The sequence below is a fragment of the Leptosomus discolor genome, chromosome 3 (genome assembly GCF_034619465.1).
Source record: "Leptosomus discolor isolate bLepDis1 chromosome 3, bLepDis1.hap2, whole genome shotgun sequence".
NCBI lineage: Eukaryota > Metazoa > Chordata > Aves > Leptosomiformes > Leptosomidae > Leptosomus > Leptosomus discolor.
Genome location: NC_141393.1, coordinates 42,040,944 through 42,058,879, shown reverse-complemented (window position 1 = coordinate 42,058,879; position 17,936 = coordinate 42,040,944). Strand labels below are relative to the sequence as shown.

Genomic DNA, 17,936 nt, shown 5'->3' with positions numbered 1-17,936 from the left:
ATCAGACGCTGACTCCAGCAAAGATCATAGAATCCTAGAAGAGTTTTGGTTGGAAGAGACCTTCAAGATCATCGAGGCCAACCTTTGTCCTAGCTCTATCAACACCACTAAACCATGTCCCTAAGTACAACATCTACCCCTCTCTTAAACACCTCTAGGGATAGTGGCTCCAGCATCTCCCTGGGCAGGCTGTTCCAGTGCCTGGCAACCCTTTCAGTCAAGCAATTCTTCCTAATATCCAGCCTGAACCACACCTGGTGCAGCTTAAGGCCATTTCCCCTTGTTCTATCACTTGTTACTAGGGAGAGCAGACTGAACCCCACCTCAAAAATAAAGTCCCCTCATCGAGGACGTATCAGATATCAAACTGATAAGAACAGACACTACACTTGATCTTAGCCAAAAGGCCGAGAAACGATGATGGCTCTTTGCAGTTTGAATCGTTTCTGGTCCATCTTTAAGCTCTCTGGTTCTCTTAACAACTTTAGGTTTTACAGAACTATTAACTAAATCAAATAACTGTGAGTGGGAAATACAACTGATTCTTACACTAAAATATATTTTGAGCTAAATATATTTCAAATATTTAGAAATATTTGAATAAATACATGAATGACATGCCAAATATAATCCTACAAAAATATTTTTAAAAAAATAATTTTTGAGCAAAGACTAATTTTAGGAAAGTATCTGCAGAAATACAGCTATGTAAGCCTGACTAGTTATCCTTACTTTCTTCTTAAATCATTGGGCTATGTTCAGGCGCCTCTACGTACAGTGAAATGGGTAGGTTGGGAGTCTCAAAGCTGCTTTCAAAGTCTCCACTTGTCTCACTGCCCACAAATGCTCTCCAGCCTAAACCGCTCTAAAGTTGCTGTAGACTACAAAGTGAACTTTGCTGAACGTGCCAACATCTACTTCTTCCATGGCAGAGGCTTTTAACCTGTGCCTTTGGATCTCTTCCTTTGAGGACTTCTCTCATTGTTTAGGTATTAAAACCTCTCTGCACAATGTTTTCGTCAAGAATGGAAGGGCCAACAGGTACAGGTTCCCACTGCACTCTCACACCGCTTTGCCAATTCAGTTAATACTTTTTGACACAGTCTCATTTGTTGTGGTATGTATCACACCAACTGGCATGACTCCACTCTCAAAGAGCATACAGGTATGGTGCAGATAAAATCTCACTGGCTCGCTGCTGTACCACAGGTATCTTGCTCCTGATTCTGGGAGGGAAAACAAAATATGGTGCTCTGGTGCACAATAAAGAAAGGCGACTGGGACGGGGAATGGACAAGACTGCTTCTCTCAGACCCTGGCACCTAGCCCTGTTTCTTTTGGCTCTTGCCAGCAAAGACCTTCTTCCACATCCGGCTTTGGAAGCACATCTCCAGTGATATAGCTTCATACCTGCAATCAGACAGTCAAACATCTGCTCAAAATTGAGATACAGGACAAAGACTAATAAAAGATAAAGAGCTAAGATATAGCTAAGAGCTCTAGACTTCTGGAAGGTCTTCAGTCCTAAGGATGTAAAGACTGTCATTTACAATCATTCCATTCATAAAATGCTGAGAAAGAAATAAACATTCCCGATTTTAAGTCCAGAGGCAGATACTTGGCTAGCAACTCTGTAGGTTGTTATTTATATTAATGCTATCGGCTGTCAGGACAACTTAGGCATTCCCTAGGGCTGGTATCATTTATGCCAAAAAACAGGTCAGCTTAGATTAAAAAGGCAGAGAGGGAACTGAACCATCCCCACCTGAAGACGTGCTGTTTTCAAGAAAAGGCAATATTCCTGTGCTATGCTCCACAGCAGGAAAGCAAGAATTGCATACTAATCTCCATGGAGGTAAATACTCTTGCTGAATTCACTTAATATGCAAGGGTTTGTATTCACTTCCTTTCCATTGCATTCCTACCTTGTTCTTTCTATCCGAGGCAGATATTTGAGTTGACCTTCAGCTTGCTTTCTTCTACCTGAGTAATTATTGAGATTTTTTTTTTTTTTTTTTTTCCCTCTCTTCACTTCCACTTCCACCCATTCCAAGTCCCCAGAGACACTTCAACGGTACTGGTTTGCCTTGAAAGTCTGGTATTTCAAATATATTTCATTTAACATTTAACAGAAAAAAAAAAAGTTGTTTGTCAAGAAATGCTCCTTTTTTTTTTTTTAACGTAAGCAAATAGAAATTCAGAGGTGCCTGTATGTATTTCTACTGTGCACAAAAAACCACACAGGTGCAGAAGATGATACCAAATCTCCCATGTTACCCTACAGGCTCTGGCAGCCACTCTGCATCAGTGCTGACATTTTCGTTGAGAAGCAGAAATGCAGCCTGCATCCCAGTTCATCAAAAATAGCAACTGAAAATTAACAGCCAGCAAAACTGGCTCTGAAGCTTGTTAGCAGTTAAGATACGTTACAGTATACTGCTGTAGACCTTTGATATTTTCACTAATAGTAACATTCTATGAACTGAAAGATATTTTTTATACCAAAATATATTCTAAGAATAGTCCAAATTCAAATACACATCAATATTTGAAACCATGGTGACACTTCATACACAAATAGAAGTTACAGAGCTTGCTTATGATCTCTGCTTTCAGAACTGAACTACTGGGATCTGCAAGGAAAGACTGTGATACTCACACTGATCTGCCTTTCTCAGATTTCTCATTCTTATGATTTTCACAGACAGTGAGCAGCATGGGCATTCTTCACTCTGCAGAAAAATGACAAAGTTATTACCCACATTAATATTAAATTGCTCATACTTCATAAAAAATGACCTCACATAAGCGCGTGTTGCAATTTTCAAAGCTGTGCAGTAAAATTGGAAGATGAACTACTTGCACTGCTTTGGAAATCAAAACCACGTCTACGTAGAGTTAAAAAAAGAAGAAGAAATGAAAGAAATAGTCATCTGTGTAAATATGTCATTGATGGAAGAAATAACAGTGAAATTGATAACACAGTAAAATAGTTTTGAATAACATTAATTCTTGCATCACATGACAGGACATTTGAATTTAAAAGAAATCTTTATCAACAATGAAGCTTAAGTGTAACATGCTTGAGAAGTTCCTCCATTAAACACCTGTAGACAAAGGCAAAATATGTTTCATTCTCTTGAACAGTTGAAATTTCACACAGAAAGCAGATGTTTTCTTCAGATAATTTTATTTAGTGAAAATTCCAACTTTCCTTTTAAAATCTTTATCAGGAGCTTTTCCTAGAAATAGCAAAGTGCAAACAGGTGAAAGGTTGTGAAGTTATGCACAAATACCAAACTAGGACCATCTTCGTGTCCATGATAATAGCTGGTTTTAGTCAGTGACCCTCCTGTGTACAGCACTAACAGGTGGCTGCTAGCACAGCTACCTGGGCACAGCATGTGACTATACTCATAGCTGGCAGATGCTGCCCTGTGGAAGACCCAAACTTACCTAATGCTTGCATCAAACCACAGACTCAGCTCAAATCCGCAGCAAGCTCCTGTGAGGCACCTCAGACTGCTTCCCAGCCTCCACGAGGATCACCCACTGCGGCTGGCCTTCCTTCCCCCACTGCCAAAAGTGCCTCCACAGGACGGCCAATACCAGCAAAGCTGTCAGTCTTCCTGACATAAATAACTAAATACATATGTGAATTTGGACTAACAGCTCCCAAGTCCTCTTTTAGGCACCAGAATCCCAGCCACAATCTCACCTCCGCTCATCTTCAGCTTCTAATGGTCTGAATTTTTGCATTCTTACCTCACGAACACTCCAGTATGATCCCATCGTGCTCCCAGCTGCAGACAGGTGTGGATGCAACTTCACTATTAGAGGCAATAGCTGGCAGTGACGCCCAAAGTGCCTCTGCAAACTTTAAGGAGGCACCTCCTGAGGAGCAAGTGGCTTATCCTTGCCCCACCTTCCTCTTTGCCCGAGAGCATCAAGAGGGAAGGGGAGGGAATATGCTGAGTTTATTTGATAGCTAAACACCAGAGGGGTGTGTTGGGGGAAGGCTGTACACACCAAGGCTGTGCCAAGAGTTATTAGCAATTCAAGATAAGGGCATGATAACGCACAGCACTTATACATGGCTACCTATGATCTGGCAGCCTAAGCAATGCGTGGATCAGTTAAGATAGTAGCAGCTATGTGTAGGCTGGAGGACAACAGCTCGACAGAACCCCAACCAACAACCAAAAGTATTGTGGATGAAATGACTTTAAAACTTCTATTTCAACAAAATTTTATTTGTTTTCCTTTTCTTGGAGGTAGAGGGGGTTGTGCTGTTTGCCAGTAGATGTTTCCCCAATTTCATTCGTATTCTTGTCAGGTTGATATATGTTTTCCTACTTTCAGAACCCTTCCACAAACACAAAACTGAGTAAACGAAGACAAAAAGAATAAATTCTCCTCGAAATTAGGGCATACATTTATTTATCTTAAGTGCTAACATCTAGGAGTATTAAAAATGATGCAGTGTCATCAAATTGTGATATGACACCGAACTTTTCCATTTTCTGGCAGAACACTGTGCAGCAGCAGATATGCAGGTGAATAGCCCTTGCACAGGTCCAGCTACTAACAAGCCCAGATGTCTGATGTGAAATGACCACTTGAGAACTGCAGGAGGTGATACTATATACTCACAGTACATGCAACCTGTCTTCCCTTTACACACACACCCCCCCCCCCCCCCAGAAAACACACTGGAGAGAGTTAATTCTGGCCTTACAGCTTTTCACTGAACGAAAATTACCTTAGTCATCCATCGTTTTAGGATTAGGAATCTACCCTCGATACCTTTCCAATTATAGATGATGTGAAATGACACAAAAAAGTAAGTGTAAGGTCCTCCCAAATACTACTCTCTGAGGGACTAGTTGAAGCAGCTTCCTGTGGCCAAGAGATTGTTTTCATCTCTTACTTGTGGTATTGCAGTTCTGAAAGACCTGTCAGCCACAAACCGTTGCAAGGAGCAGGTGTTCCGGTGCAAGAGTGGCCGAATAGTGGGGGTTTGTTCCCGTGCTGCAATGTTTGTCACTTGGCTTTTGCCTCACTGATAAACCTGCAGGGGTCAGTGAAATTGTGCCTCACTCATATTTTGAACGAAGTCAGAATTTTTTTAGGTCCGGTGCAGGGAAAGCGCTGGATGTAGGCCACAGATGCGCAGACGTATTAATGCCGAAAGCCATACCAGAGCACCAGTACAGCCTAACACTGTGGAAGAAAGCCCAAGAAGTTGTATCATGGGCAACTTGTGCAGACAAAGGCAAGAGGGATTTTTTTTTTCCACTGGAGATCCTGTGGTGTAGCAATACTTTGAGCTATTCTGAACGCTCTTTGGAGGAGTTTATCAACGCTCAAGAGAGCCAGGGGACCAGCCTGCTGATCTGGCACCAGGTAGAAGTGTTCTTGTCCTGCTCTGCCACCAACACTAGGAAACGAAGGGTGTGAGGTTAAAGCAGAGTTTGATTGCCCCAGGTGTGAAGTAAGCTTGGCTTACTTGGCCTGTCGTTGATCTTTGTGGATTTCTGGGCTCTGATGTTGATGCTGAGTTTTGGAGGGAGTGGGTGGTGGGACTTGCAAATATTAAGCGCTAACGTTTATCTTCATCATAAAAGCTCAGCTGGTAATCTTTTGCAAACTTTAGCTTTTTGTTGTTGTTGTCGCAGGTCATTCCAAAGGAATAGTAAAAAAAGTACAGCACTGTGATGCTTCCACTGCTTAGCTCGTACATTTCTTTTACGCTGTTCAAATTACTCTGAAATTCTCACCTTTACTCTTGAAAAGGAAGAAGAGAAAGTGAAAAGTGACAGAACATTCTATGAATAGTTGTGAAATACCTTGGCTATCTTTTATGCTATGCCATAATTCATGCTATAGCCTAACTCTCAGCCTTGTAGCCCCTCACACGTATTTATTTTTATGGTGCCCTACAAACCAATCACACAATGATATCTCTGCCCCCCCCAAAGAAAAACAAATGCACTCTGCATCTTACTTTTACTTGTCTCTGTATCCTGAAACAAAATGTTTCATTCCACACCGGATCTTTGCAGTTCTTGATGGTTTTGGTCCGGACAGTCTCAGAGGAAGCAGTGGGCAAGGACAGGCTTACATAGCAATCAGTTTGGCTAACTGTATTTGAAAAGGTATATTGTAATTAACAAATTACCATAAATACATTAGAGCACAGCCTTAACATCACTGTATAGACAGCAAGCTGCAAAAAAGGAGAGATTATTTCTGTTACTTTTCTTACAGGTCCTTATTCAATAGCACTCACTACTACAGCTTCTCTCCTGCAGGTGGGAGCTCTGGTTGTTAACAGAGAGTCAAAGAAGCTACTGCATTAAGTACAACTGGTAAGAAAAAAATATGCAGAGCTAGTGTTATTTAACAAAACCCATTATTTGTATGTCCCCTCTTTGTTGCAAATCAACAGATTTCTGTAACGGAGAAGCAAAAGATTTAAAGTTTAAGACAACCTTCTTAAAGGGTAAAATATTTAATTCTTTGAGCATTTGGGGCTAACTTTGTCCTTTTCTCTTGAGAGTGGAACAGAAGTGCTAAAGAGAGTCTGGGTATGAAGGATCTTTGCTCTCTGCTCTGTTGCCTCCACGTAGCTGTAGCCTATGTAATTAGCCAACAGTCTCACCCAACATGTGATCACAGCGCTTCACCATCAATAAAAATGCAAAAAGGAGCAATGCACTTTCATCTTACTGATTTAAACTCTGAGCCTTGACAGGGAAGAAACAGTAACAGGTGAGATTTGGGTTTCATAACAGACAGTTTGGTACTGCGGGATGCATGCTGAGAGGCAGCTTGACCAAGTGGGTAAACTGCTGGAAAAGGTCTCATGACGTGCTGGCTCCGGTCTCGGGTCTACTCGGGTCTGCTCCAGGCTGCTAAGTGACTCTGGGCAATTGCTTCCATTAAAATTTATCTTGCTTCTCTGTCTGCATTTCCCCATCAATAAAACAGTGATAAAGATCCTTTCCTCTTTTGTAATCTGCTTTGACATCCCATGATTAAAAACATTATGCAAAAAATAACTACTGTTGGTCGTATTTCCACATGACCCACAAGAAGAGAGTGCCTTATCAGTAATTATGTTATTCTTTCTCTACCAGTCTCTTGGTTCTCATTCCACACTTCATTTAAACTTGTGGTGTAACCCGTGTGGCAATGAATAGCTGTTGCTTAAAGCAATCTGTGCAATCAGGTCATGTATAATTTATCTGCCACATCTTCTGATCTTGTCTGAACATGAAACATCTCCAAGTTTTTCCAGCATGCATTTGATAGTTTCTCCGTTACTGTCCATAGCAAGGAAGAAATTACTTCAGCATCGCAAATGCAGATGTCTATAATTTTTGCAAGTAATATTAGGATATTTTTAGACTTACTACTGCAATTATAACATGCAGAATATGTGCAATGTAACTGTAGATAACAATTTATTGTTAAAGGAGGTGATAAAAACGTTTCTTTAGCTCTCTCTCCCACGATATTTTCAACAATTATTCCATTGATTTTTAACATTTGAAAAAGATAATATTGACTTCCTCCGATGATACCAGAGAAGCAGGTGAGAGTAAGAATATGTTTCTTCAGCAACCGTGTCTGTCACTAATGGACTACTGATACATGTGTAGTTTAGGGAATTTGTTCATTCTGGGATATCTCTTTGTTGTACATACTACCTATGAATCCTGATTTAGAAGACAGGCATTCAGTATTTTCAGAGTATTAAAGAAGCTCTAAACTTGCGACTTACAATCTTGTGTCTAGAGAGAGCTGTGGTGGGATCTTCGTTCAGTCCTTCACCCTCTCTGAACACAATAGACCCATAGCCAACTTAAGACGTTAGTCCAGTCTTTAGCAAGGCTGCTCATCCTTAATAAGAGCAAAACCAAAGTCCTGCAACCTGCTAATCCATATCTAATGCCAGCTTAGTTAGCAACCAGTGAGGCCTCAGTCTCAACATAGCCCAAGACAAGAATGCAGAGGCAAAGATATTTGAATCTGAAAACAAGCAATTGCAGCCAGACCACTGCAGGAAGAATAAGAAACTATGCTCCAGAACTACTATGTTGCAGGACTTACCATAACTTATATATACAGCACAAATTTAGATAAATTTTGGACCAGATCCCAAATACACAATGTTAAAAGTAAGTGCAGGTGATTATATTTAGCACTGAGATCTCTTTGCATACAGTCCCAGCCCTGGGCAGGAACAAGTGGATGCTCAGTGTCTTCTACGTTGCAGTCCTCTTCCACTGCCTTCCTCCCTCCACCATAAAAGGCTTTAACTGTTAACAGCTGTTAAAATGAAACAGGTCCAGATTGAAGAGTATTTACTTAGCCTGGCATATGAGAAAGAGCTGAAAGAATTGAGTTTGCTGCTTCAACAACAACAACAAAAAAGACTGTCAAACGACGGTTCTGTAATGTCCCAATGCTCGATACAAACAGGACAATGATCTGTGGCTCTGCCTGGTCGGAGGGAAATAAACAAAGAGGAATATTAGGGAAACTGTTCCAGCTCTAAGAGAGTTAGCTCTAATGAGAAATATTTTATAAATTTTCTAGGTAACTCGTTTCAGACGGTATTGATACCCAGATACGTATCAAAGAGGGACAAACAAGGTAAACTTGGTCCTCCTTCAGGAGAAGAGCAGCAGCCCAGGTGAGCCTACAAGGTGTCATGTGGAATTGCCGCCACGTGATGCCTATGTTTATGCTGGAAGGAAATAAACAGGGTAATCACGTATCATCAATTATATTGCATGGAAATCAACTAACCGGTTTCCCTTCCAACCCTGACTGTCTTGGAAGGAAGCGATAGGACATCCTTATGTTGTACATCAGCCCAAAAGATCAATTCCCAGATATCTGGGCACTGTCTCCAAAACAACTTCAAACCTCCTTCTTCGACGCGTATAAAGTGAGACTGTAAGTTCATCAGAAAAGTTGACGCCTTTCCTTTCCAAACACATACAAAGTCCAAGTAACAAGTCCTAAACGCATACCTAGAGCCTCTGCGTACCATCCCAATACAATCATCAAACGGAAACAATATAATGCAGAGAAGCCCACAGACAGCTGTGCTACAACTTCTCCCATCCACCCCAGCTCCTCTGTAAAGAAACAAAGGATAAATTATGTAGCCTAAGAGGCATTTTGGGTACATGTAGCTGTTCTTGCAAGATTGTCACATGCTAACAGAGGCGCAGATGTCATTAGATCACCTTTACATATGCTCTCTTTCAGCAGAGTGGAACTAGAAAACTTGTATTTCCATAGGTACATCCATTTTTAAACTTTTCATAAGCATTGCCACTGTTTCACTGTTCCTACTCTCAGAGTGTCAGCCAGTAGGAACCAAAAAGCTGTTTATATTTGGCTGAGAGGTATTATTAACAGGTCAGGCTTCCTTTGTTCAACCTTAGACTCTCTTGCAGTGGTATGTTGTGCAATCTCACACCTATCACTGGAAAATATTTTTTAGAGAGTTCCTTCCCTTCCATTTAAAAATAAACTAGCTGAAAATAAGTCTTGGCCAAACATTGACAGTGTTGATGCAGATACAGTGGGTAGTTAGAACTGCTGGGCATCTGACGAAACCATTATCAGAGGGAAACATAATGGAAACAGACTTCGAAACAGGCTGCAAGTGCCTCAGATTTCAAAGAAAAATGGGAGTGACAACAAAAGCAATACCAGAAGCAGCTGAACCAGCAAATCAACACTCACGGATTTTCTTTCTTTATAAAGTGCTCCCAAGAAAGTTATGCACGCAATAGAATAGAGTGAATAGAAGGGGGAATAGAAACAAAAATGGTTTTAATGTTTAGCTAAAACTATTTCCCCCTCCCTCACCTTAAGCATTGGCATTTCGACTCAGAAATGCCTCTGGCACGCTTTTTATGTAGTTATGGTACTTTTTCTCACATTCTTCTCCAGGATTTTTCTGAAAAAGCAGGAGCAATACATCATGGGAGATATAATCTGCAGAGAGACTGAGATTAAGCTGCAGGACTGACAGTGAACTGCAGCAGTAATTCTGTTTTGGATTTTCCAACTGAGGTTCAGAGTTTGGAAACCAAAATTTTGCTACTGAATAACTAAACTTTATGGTAGGGACACTTGCCCTAGATATCTTTTCTTTCAAGCAAACTTTGGTACTGAATGGGGAGCTACCAAAAATCTGTAGCTCAATATAATAGTGAGGACAAGGTCAGCTGACTGACATGAGGTGTTCTCCTTTCGCTGGGACTGATGTCTCAAAACCCATATTTGCAAATATGATGACTAAGGTTAAAAATGTCCCAAAGTCTCTGTCTCTCAGGAAGAAGCTAGCACTGATAATCTGTACAAATTTACTGCCTAAATATACACCTAAATAAAAACAGATACCTGTAGAGGTTCTTTGTTTTTATGGTGAGGACGGAAGAGTTATGGCTAAGCAAACGGCACAGAAATAAAACACATTGGTATAACTAAGTAACAAAAGTAGGGTGCAGTAAGTTGCTTCATTCCCTCATAGGATGGTTTACAGCAGCCAATTTGAAGGAAAGACGTTGATGCTGCTCAATAACTCCATAACATACAGGGACAACTCACTGGAAGAGAATTTTTACACCACACTGTAAATGGTTCTTCATGTGCCTGAGAATTCCGCCCAAAACCTGTAAACCTCAGCCATCGTTTTCTGAATTAAATTCTGGACCTACAGGGCATAACACGCAGGTGAAGATTACGTTTTGATTATTTCGGTTTATTTGTTAAGCAGAGCGTTCATTCAGCCTGGATTAAAAGTTTACATTGCAGCAATGGTTTATCCTGACATAAATACTATGACTCGGATGTGCTGCCAACATGCGCTTTGCTTTTGGCAGCCAAGTCTTCGCTTTTTACACATCTTTTCTACAAAGATGTCACCATTGGTTTCTCTCACATCAAAGTAAGCCACAGAAAAACATACAGCCTCCAGACCGTCTTTTATCACAAGACTACAACTAATCCTATTTTCACAGTGAAATTAAATGAACTCATATTCTGACTGGAGTCCTCCAGGACTCCCAACTGATCTAGCAGCCTGCAGCAATTTTCCTGTGAGTAAGAATGAATGAAGGCATTAAGAACAGAGATATCTGACTTACAAGGAACAGTTATACCCAAGATCCCTTTTGTCTAGTTTTTATTCTTGAACTAAAGGCAAGTCTTTAAAAGAAGTTAGTCAAGATTAGTCCTGAACAAACAGGAAGAGATTAACACCTTTGCCAGGGAGGCATTCAAAAAGATTTGCAATTTAATAGCAGAACACAATGCAAACACCAGTACTAACATTTGTGAGTGGACTTTCTCTGGCTACCACTGGAGCACTACTTTATTGGCCGCTGCTGAGGATACAATCATTCAAAATCCCTGGGAGAGAAGCCGTAGTCTCATGTGGACACTCTCACATGTCTTTTCTGAATGTGGACTATCATAGCCACGTTAAATCTAGCCTCTCTACTTTACGTTGGCCTCCCACATAACATCAAACTACATCTTGATTCTTGGTCCTTATCTACAAGGTAATCAATGTCCTAGGTTCAGCAAAAGGACTTTCTGAAGCTCCTCTCTGGAGACCATCGCTGATAAAAGTTCTCAAGCTCTGTGAATCTTGCCTGTGGGCCAGGCTTTCCTTGGCATTACTCGGACTCTTCAGACTGAACCTCCATGGGAACTATGACGTACCGCAAGCCTTATCGCATTGAACGTACAGCTCACCTCAGCAGCACTCATTTAGACATGTGTAAAAGGACACAGATGCAAAAAATGAAACAGGTCTCTGTTCTGAAGGTGCAGGAAAGAATGAATCACCGCTTACAAGTATCAGTCACACTGCTTAATGCAGAACTGGATGAACTGCAGATACTGCTGTCTTGATGAAACGAGAACTAGAATATATTCTCCAGGTTCTGTAACAGTGCATAAGAAAATCTATTTGGGCAAAAATGCATTTAAATGTATTTTCCACGATAAAATGCTGAAGACGAGACGTTGTACCTTCTTCTCATCAAAAGAATATCTCAACAATCCTGGAGCAATTCCTGCAATAAGCAAATTGATCTCCATGGTATTTATGAACTACTTTGAATGTCCAAATTCTAACAACTAATAGTACTGTAAACACAGATCTGCTAATACTCAATTTGGCGTTACTGTTCAGTTCAAAGTCAAGCAAAGTATACTTTGGTCTTAAACTCAACACATCGTTGAGCAACAGTACACAGGATATTGAGTAAAATACAGTCCTTACCGAGGATGATTAAAATCACCAAGGTACGATAACCCTTGAGAAGATGTGGAGGACTGTAAGCATGGGAAAAGGGCAATGCTCATCTTCCTAAGCGGTGAGAAGGTATCACACAGCCCAGCCCAAGGAAATTTGTAAATACAGAAAGCCTATTGAGAAATCAACACACATACTTCATCATCATTATCTGTTGACAACTGCTGAAGTTGCTTATATATACATTTGAAAAAACCGCATGCTACTCTTGTGCTGTGTTATTTATTGGCACAGCACTTCATGAAACACATCTCAGCTCTTGCAGAAACATCCATCCAGCTCTGAGCAGAGGCTGTCACCGCCATTTAACTCTGCAAGCCAAATGGCAGAGGAATGAAGGATCGTGAATTAGTGCATGGACGTGTCTCCTTTCAAAGCACCATGTGGTTCCACATCGCTGCCATTGTCACCTATTCATTCCAGTCCGTCTTCTCCCTTGTTATTTCCACTGTCTCTATCCTTTCAAACCTGTTTTAAAACAGGTTGTGACATTTTCAAAAATCGTGAAACATTTTAAAAGCTGTTTCAAGCACTTGTTAGGTGGAAGCCTCCAAACAAGAGGCTAATGAAGTCTGCTAGGAACACGTAGTACCATCATAAAAGGCTTTAAACATCATCCCTGTTCAATGAAGGACAATAGCTGCAATACTACCTGTGCTTTGCCTATGAGGCAGAGATAAGCCTAACGTTTACCTAAGGTTGGTTTCTCCTTTTATCAACCCTTCAGCCCGTAATGACTTCATTCTCCTAATGCCCCTGCGAGGCTCCTAGTGACCTTGTTGAAGTCCTTCTTTTAGAGATGAGGAGCTAAGGTTTTGAGGAAACTCATCTTCCTCAAGGTTACACCAAGAATCTGAAGGAAGTCATGAGGGGACATAGCACATCATAACTTTCACCACCAGAACAGCTTTCTGTTCTTGTACACAGAAGACAGCACGGCTGCAAGAAGATGCATGGTGTACTTACATACAATCACTGATACCTAGCGGTAGAGATGCAACTATTTCCACAGCTGTAAGGAGGTGTCCTGACCAAGAACTCTAAGCAAATAACATACTAATGAGCTCCTTGGATAGACGTAGCATTGTCTTTTTCAGTGGTGGCTTATGCGGCTATGAAGGCACAGAATAAGCTTTTCGTCTCCACATTTCTTACCACTACTATATAATGCGATACAACACACTTTACACTACGCTCTGTAAACTGCACTCCATCATGGCTATCAAAGACTTGAGAGAGGGGAAAAAAAACCCTGGAAATAATCTCTTAGTCTAGAGAACAGAAAATGGGCAACCTGAAGGAAAATAGGTTTTGGCGTGTGTTTAGATGGTAGCAATGAACTGAGGAAGAGCAGGGACAGACTTGGATAACATGAGTAGATGAAATCAAAAAGAAGATTGAATAGGAAGGAACAGAGGTTGTTAAGAACTGCAGCTGTGAAGTTGATTCACATAATATTCACTGAGTTTATCCATTCATTTGTTACTCGTATTATTAACTGCGGTTATGACTGTGATAACAAACATTGGTCAGAACCAGGGCTCCATTTTGACAGGTATATTAGTAGTTGTGCAACTAGATCTTGAGTTAATCGGCTTACAATTGGAGTAAGAAAAGCCTCATTTCAGGATATGAAATCACAGGGAGGCGCTTTTGGTGATTAACAGTTGCTTTTATACATGTTTGTTTCAGTTTCTTAACCAGTTAGGAAATCTTTGTTTACAGGTCTTGTTGCAACTTGGCAGCTATCCACATAGCTGCTTCTCTGTCCTTCTGCAGATTCGTGTTGCCAAGCATGTGCCCTGGGCTGCTTTCAGAATGTCTCTCCGTTAATGTAAAGGCAGCCTCCCTGAGCAGCCAACGGCATCACGAAAGTAGACGAGATGTCCTGAAAAGACATCGATCCTCTTTTTCGAAGGACTGTGTCCCAGGATTTCTCTCAACCACGGCAGAAGTCAGCGGCCATAGTCATTTTAACAGGGAAAAGTTTTCACCCTAAAGCAAACATGCCATTAGCCCTAGCCAGCCCCGGCAGCTGCCTGATGGGACTGCCCATGCTACCTGCCTGCCATCCCTCACATTGGTGCTACAGTCAGTGACAAAGGTGAAGCGAAGTACACCTGGCTTCCTGTGTGTGCCCTCTTCAATCAGTCCTTTCCACACACAACAGTTTCCTTTGGAGAACAAGGCAATGAAAGGGAATTCATTATTATGATGGTGTTGCACAGGATTTAGGGGGACACAAGGAAAACAGTAATTCTGCCTTCCAACCTTTAAAATCAGTGGGCAGTGTAATACTGGGAGTTTGCTATGAAATTACATAGCAACAAGGCCCAGATTTAACAAGTACCATATTTAATACTGTAATTAAAGACAAGCCTAAGGTTTTATCTGATGAGAATGTTGATTGAGACTAGCTTGTCATACTAAAGAAAACAAACAAGTAGCTGTAGGCCATTCGAGGAAAAACTTTCTGGAGCCTTGGACTTTGCTAAATACAAAGTAGGGCAAGTCAATATTTTTAAAGACTTTTTTTTTTTTTTTTTTTTTGTCTCCTGAAGTGAACATACATGCATGGAGAAAAATGTTACTTTATATTTCACTTGCAGCCCATGAAAAAAACAGGTTTCTTTCCCATAGGTGCCAATTTGCAGAAGATACTTATTTTCCCTCCTGCAAGACCAGTGAACTGTGCCATCAAGAAAAGGGCCGTGCTAAACCAGATTTGCCAGCTGTGTGAGGCAGCCCGCGCCCTTCTGTGACTGCAACAGCGGCCTCTGGGAAGAGCAAGCGCCGGGTGCACAGCGAAGCAGGTCCAGGCAGCCACGTTGAAAACAGGAGCTCTGGGGAATTTACACAGCATTGGTCTAGTTCTTGTCATAATTGGCACACGGCGGGGGTGAAACGCCGTGGTACTTGGCCAGCAGAGCAGTCCCTCAGGAAAGAAATTCTCCCATGGTTAAATGGTGGAAATGCAGAGCCCTGCATGACCATGGCTTCAAGGGGAGCTGTGAAGAAGTGGGTGGGGAGCCCTGAAGATAAAAATTAGTCTCTCTCTCTCGGTGAACTTGGCTGGTGGACCAGCCCTTAGCAAACAAGAGTCTTGCAACAACCAGTCTCTTCCCACATATGGGAAGCCTTCTGAAAGTCAATCTCCACTACACCAGCTGACAAGGAAAGTAAGGGAAGATCATGGGAAGTCACTGGATGGCAGAATAGATTCAAAGCCTTTCAGCAGTGAAGGCAAAACTGATTTCTGCCACTACAAGGATGAGACCTTGAAGTTCCAGCAAAGGTTTTTGTGACATGAAAACCAGAGGCTGGACGAAGACTGCTGCTGATGCACAGTTTATGTAGGTTCCAGAGTAGACTGGAAGTGTTGCTGCATTCATAGAAAAACTCTGTTTGCCCTGGGAAGTTACCAGCTCTGAAGTGATCAAATGCTGGGAGAGCACATCATGCAGCGAGCACTTTATGTTTTTGCCCTACTGTCATACTCCTCCCCCCAAGCACCTGCCTCTGGCCACTCTCAAGCACAGGGCAGGACAGACCTTTGGTCTGATGAAGCACAGCCATTCTTGTTTCCCTGGGCACTGCAATGGGGACGCAGGAACATGGGGAGCCCAGTCACCTCTGCTTGTGACTCTTGCTTGTGAGGCTGCCAATAGCTCCCGATTTTGTCTATGCCTCAAAGCAGTCTGGTTGGATAACCAACATTCAGACTATGGGCCATTAAACACTTCTCTCCAAAAATCTCCTCATACCATCCTGTACAGTTGCAGAGAAACAGCACCATCCAGGCCATGAATCCAGATTTTTCAGGACTGGTGGATGCATTCATGATTTGTGGCAGCCACAAAGCTTCCGGTTTTAAAGCAAGAGACAGCTGCAGTCATGCAGCTGTTAATAATAAGTTTTCTGCTGCTTTTGGACTAAATATAAGGGCACAGTTGCCTTTGTGCAAGGGCTAACCCTAACTATTGTGCAGAAAAGGCCTCCTCACACCATCCTGAAAAGGGCCAAATCTTCTCAAGTGGGCATTTCTGCTGCCCATGCGAGTCAAAGACGAGAAAAAAGAAATATCTGTAGCTATTTAATTAGCAATGTAAGTATATAGACCGCCCTGAAGAATAAGACCCTAAAACTGGGCTTTGTGTTTTCCTATGACACTGAGAAAGACTATCTGGGTTCCTGTCCAGTGCAAAGTGAGCTGGAAGATATCAAAGTAAAATCTCTTAGTGGCCTCCAAGTGTCAAGCATTTTAGGTACGGCAATAAAATGCAAACATGACTTTTTGACTCAGGATCTCTCAGCCACATACCTCATGAACTGCAGATCTCCTGGGAGAGCGGGGCAGGGAAAAGCATGACTTGGTGTTTGCCTTGCCTGGGAGTATTTATTATTGGTCAGTTCTGGGGATATACTGTCAATCTGGACGAACCTTTTGACCAGTCTGGCATCACTATTCTCACGACTTCTGACAGGGAAAATTTAGCCGAACTCAAACTTGCCTGGAAATTGCAACAGCAGTGTCTTTAGAATAATATACACTACTCAGATTGAAGTTGTCTGATAACCTGCATAATGTAGGAACAAATCCTTCTGATTCATGAGTAAGCCTTTTTCGTATCAGATTACAACACACATTAGCAGCCTAATTCTTGTTCTTAGGCTCACATCATGTGCAAATACACTCTTTTGTCTGACACAAAGGGAAAAGACCATGATTATAGATGATTGCCACAGCTATCCTTTAACAAGAAAAAACCAAGTCCTGTATTATGTGACATCTGCCAAGAGACATGGATGCTGTGGGTTGCAGGTAGCAGTCCTCCTGCACAAGGAGGACACTTTAGCTACTCAGTGACACAGCTGAAGAAAAGCAAAGCATGCTCATCTATGACAGGCAGTCTTCCACGTCTTGGTCTAATCAGACGCTGACTCCAGCAAAGATCATAGAATCCTAGAAGAGTTTTGGTTGGAAGAGACCTTCAAGATCATCGAGGCCAACCTTTGTCCTAGCTCTATCAACACCACTAAACCATGTCCCTAAGTACAACATCTACCCCTCTCTTAAACACCTCTAGGGATAGTGGCTCCAGCATCTCCCTGGGCAGGCTGTTCCAGTGCCTGGCAACCCTTTCAGTCAAGCAATTCTTCCTAATATCCAGCCTGAACCACACCTGGTGCAGCTTAAGGCCATTTCCCCTTGTTCTATCACTTGTTACTAGGGAGAGCAGACTGAACCCCACCTCAAAAATAAAGTCCCCTCATCGAGGACGTATCAGATATCAAACTGATAAGAACAGACACTACACTTGATCTTAGCCAAAAGGCCGAGAAACGATGATGGCTCTTTGCAGTTTGAATCGTTTCTGGTCCATCTTTAAGCTCTCTGGTTCTCTTAACAACTTTAGGTTTTACAGAACTATTAACTAAATCAAATAACTGTGAGTGGGAAATACAACTGATTCTTACACTAAAATATATTTTGAGCTAAATATATTTCAAATATTTAGAAATATTTGAATAAATACATGAATGACATGCCAAATATAATCCTACAAAAATATTTTTA

General features: G+C 41.6%; 2 pseudogenes; both read right to left on the bottom strand.

Annotated features, from left to right (window-relative positions):
* Positions 1-307: 307 nt before the first annotated feature.
* On the bottom strand, positions 308-419 carry LOC147415833 (U2 spliceosomal RNA; annotated as a pseudogene).
* A 17,175-nt stretch (positions 420-17,594) lies between these two features.
* On the bottom strand, positions 17,595-17,706 carry LOC147415832 (U2 spliceosomal RNA; annotated as a pseudogene).
* Positions 17,707-17,936: the final 230 nt, after the last annotated feature.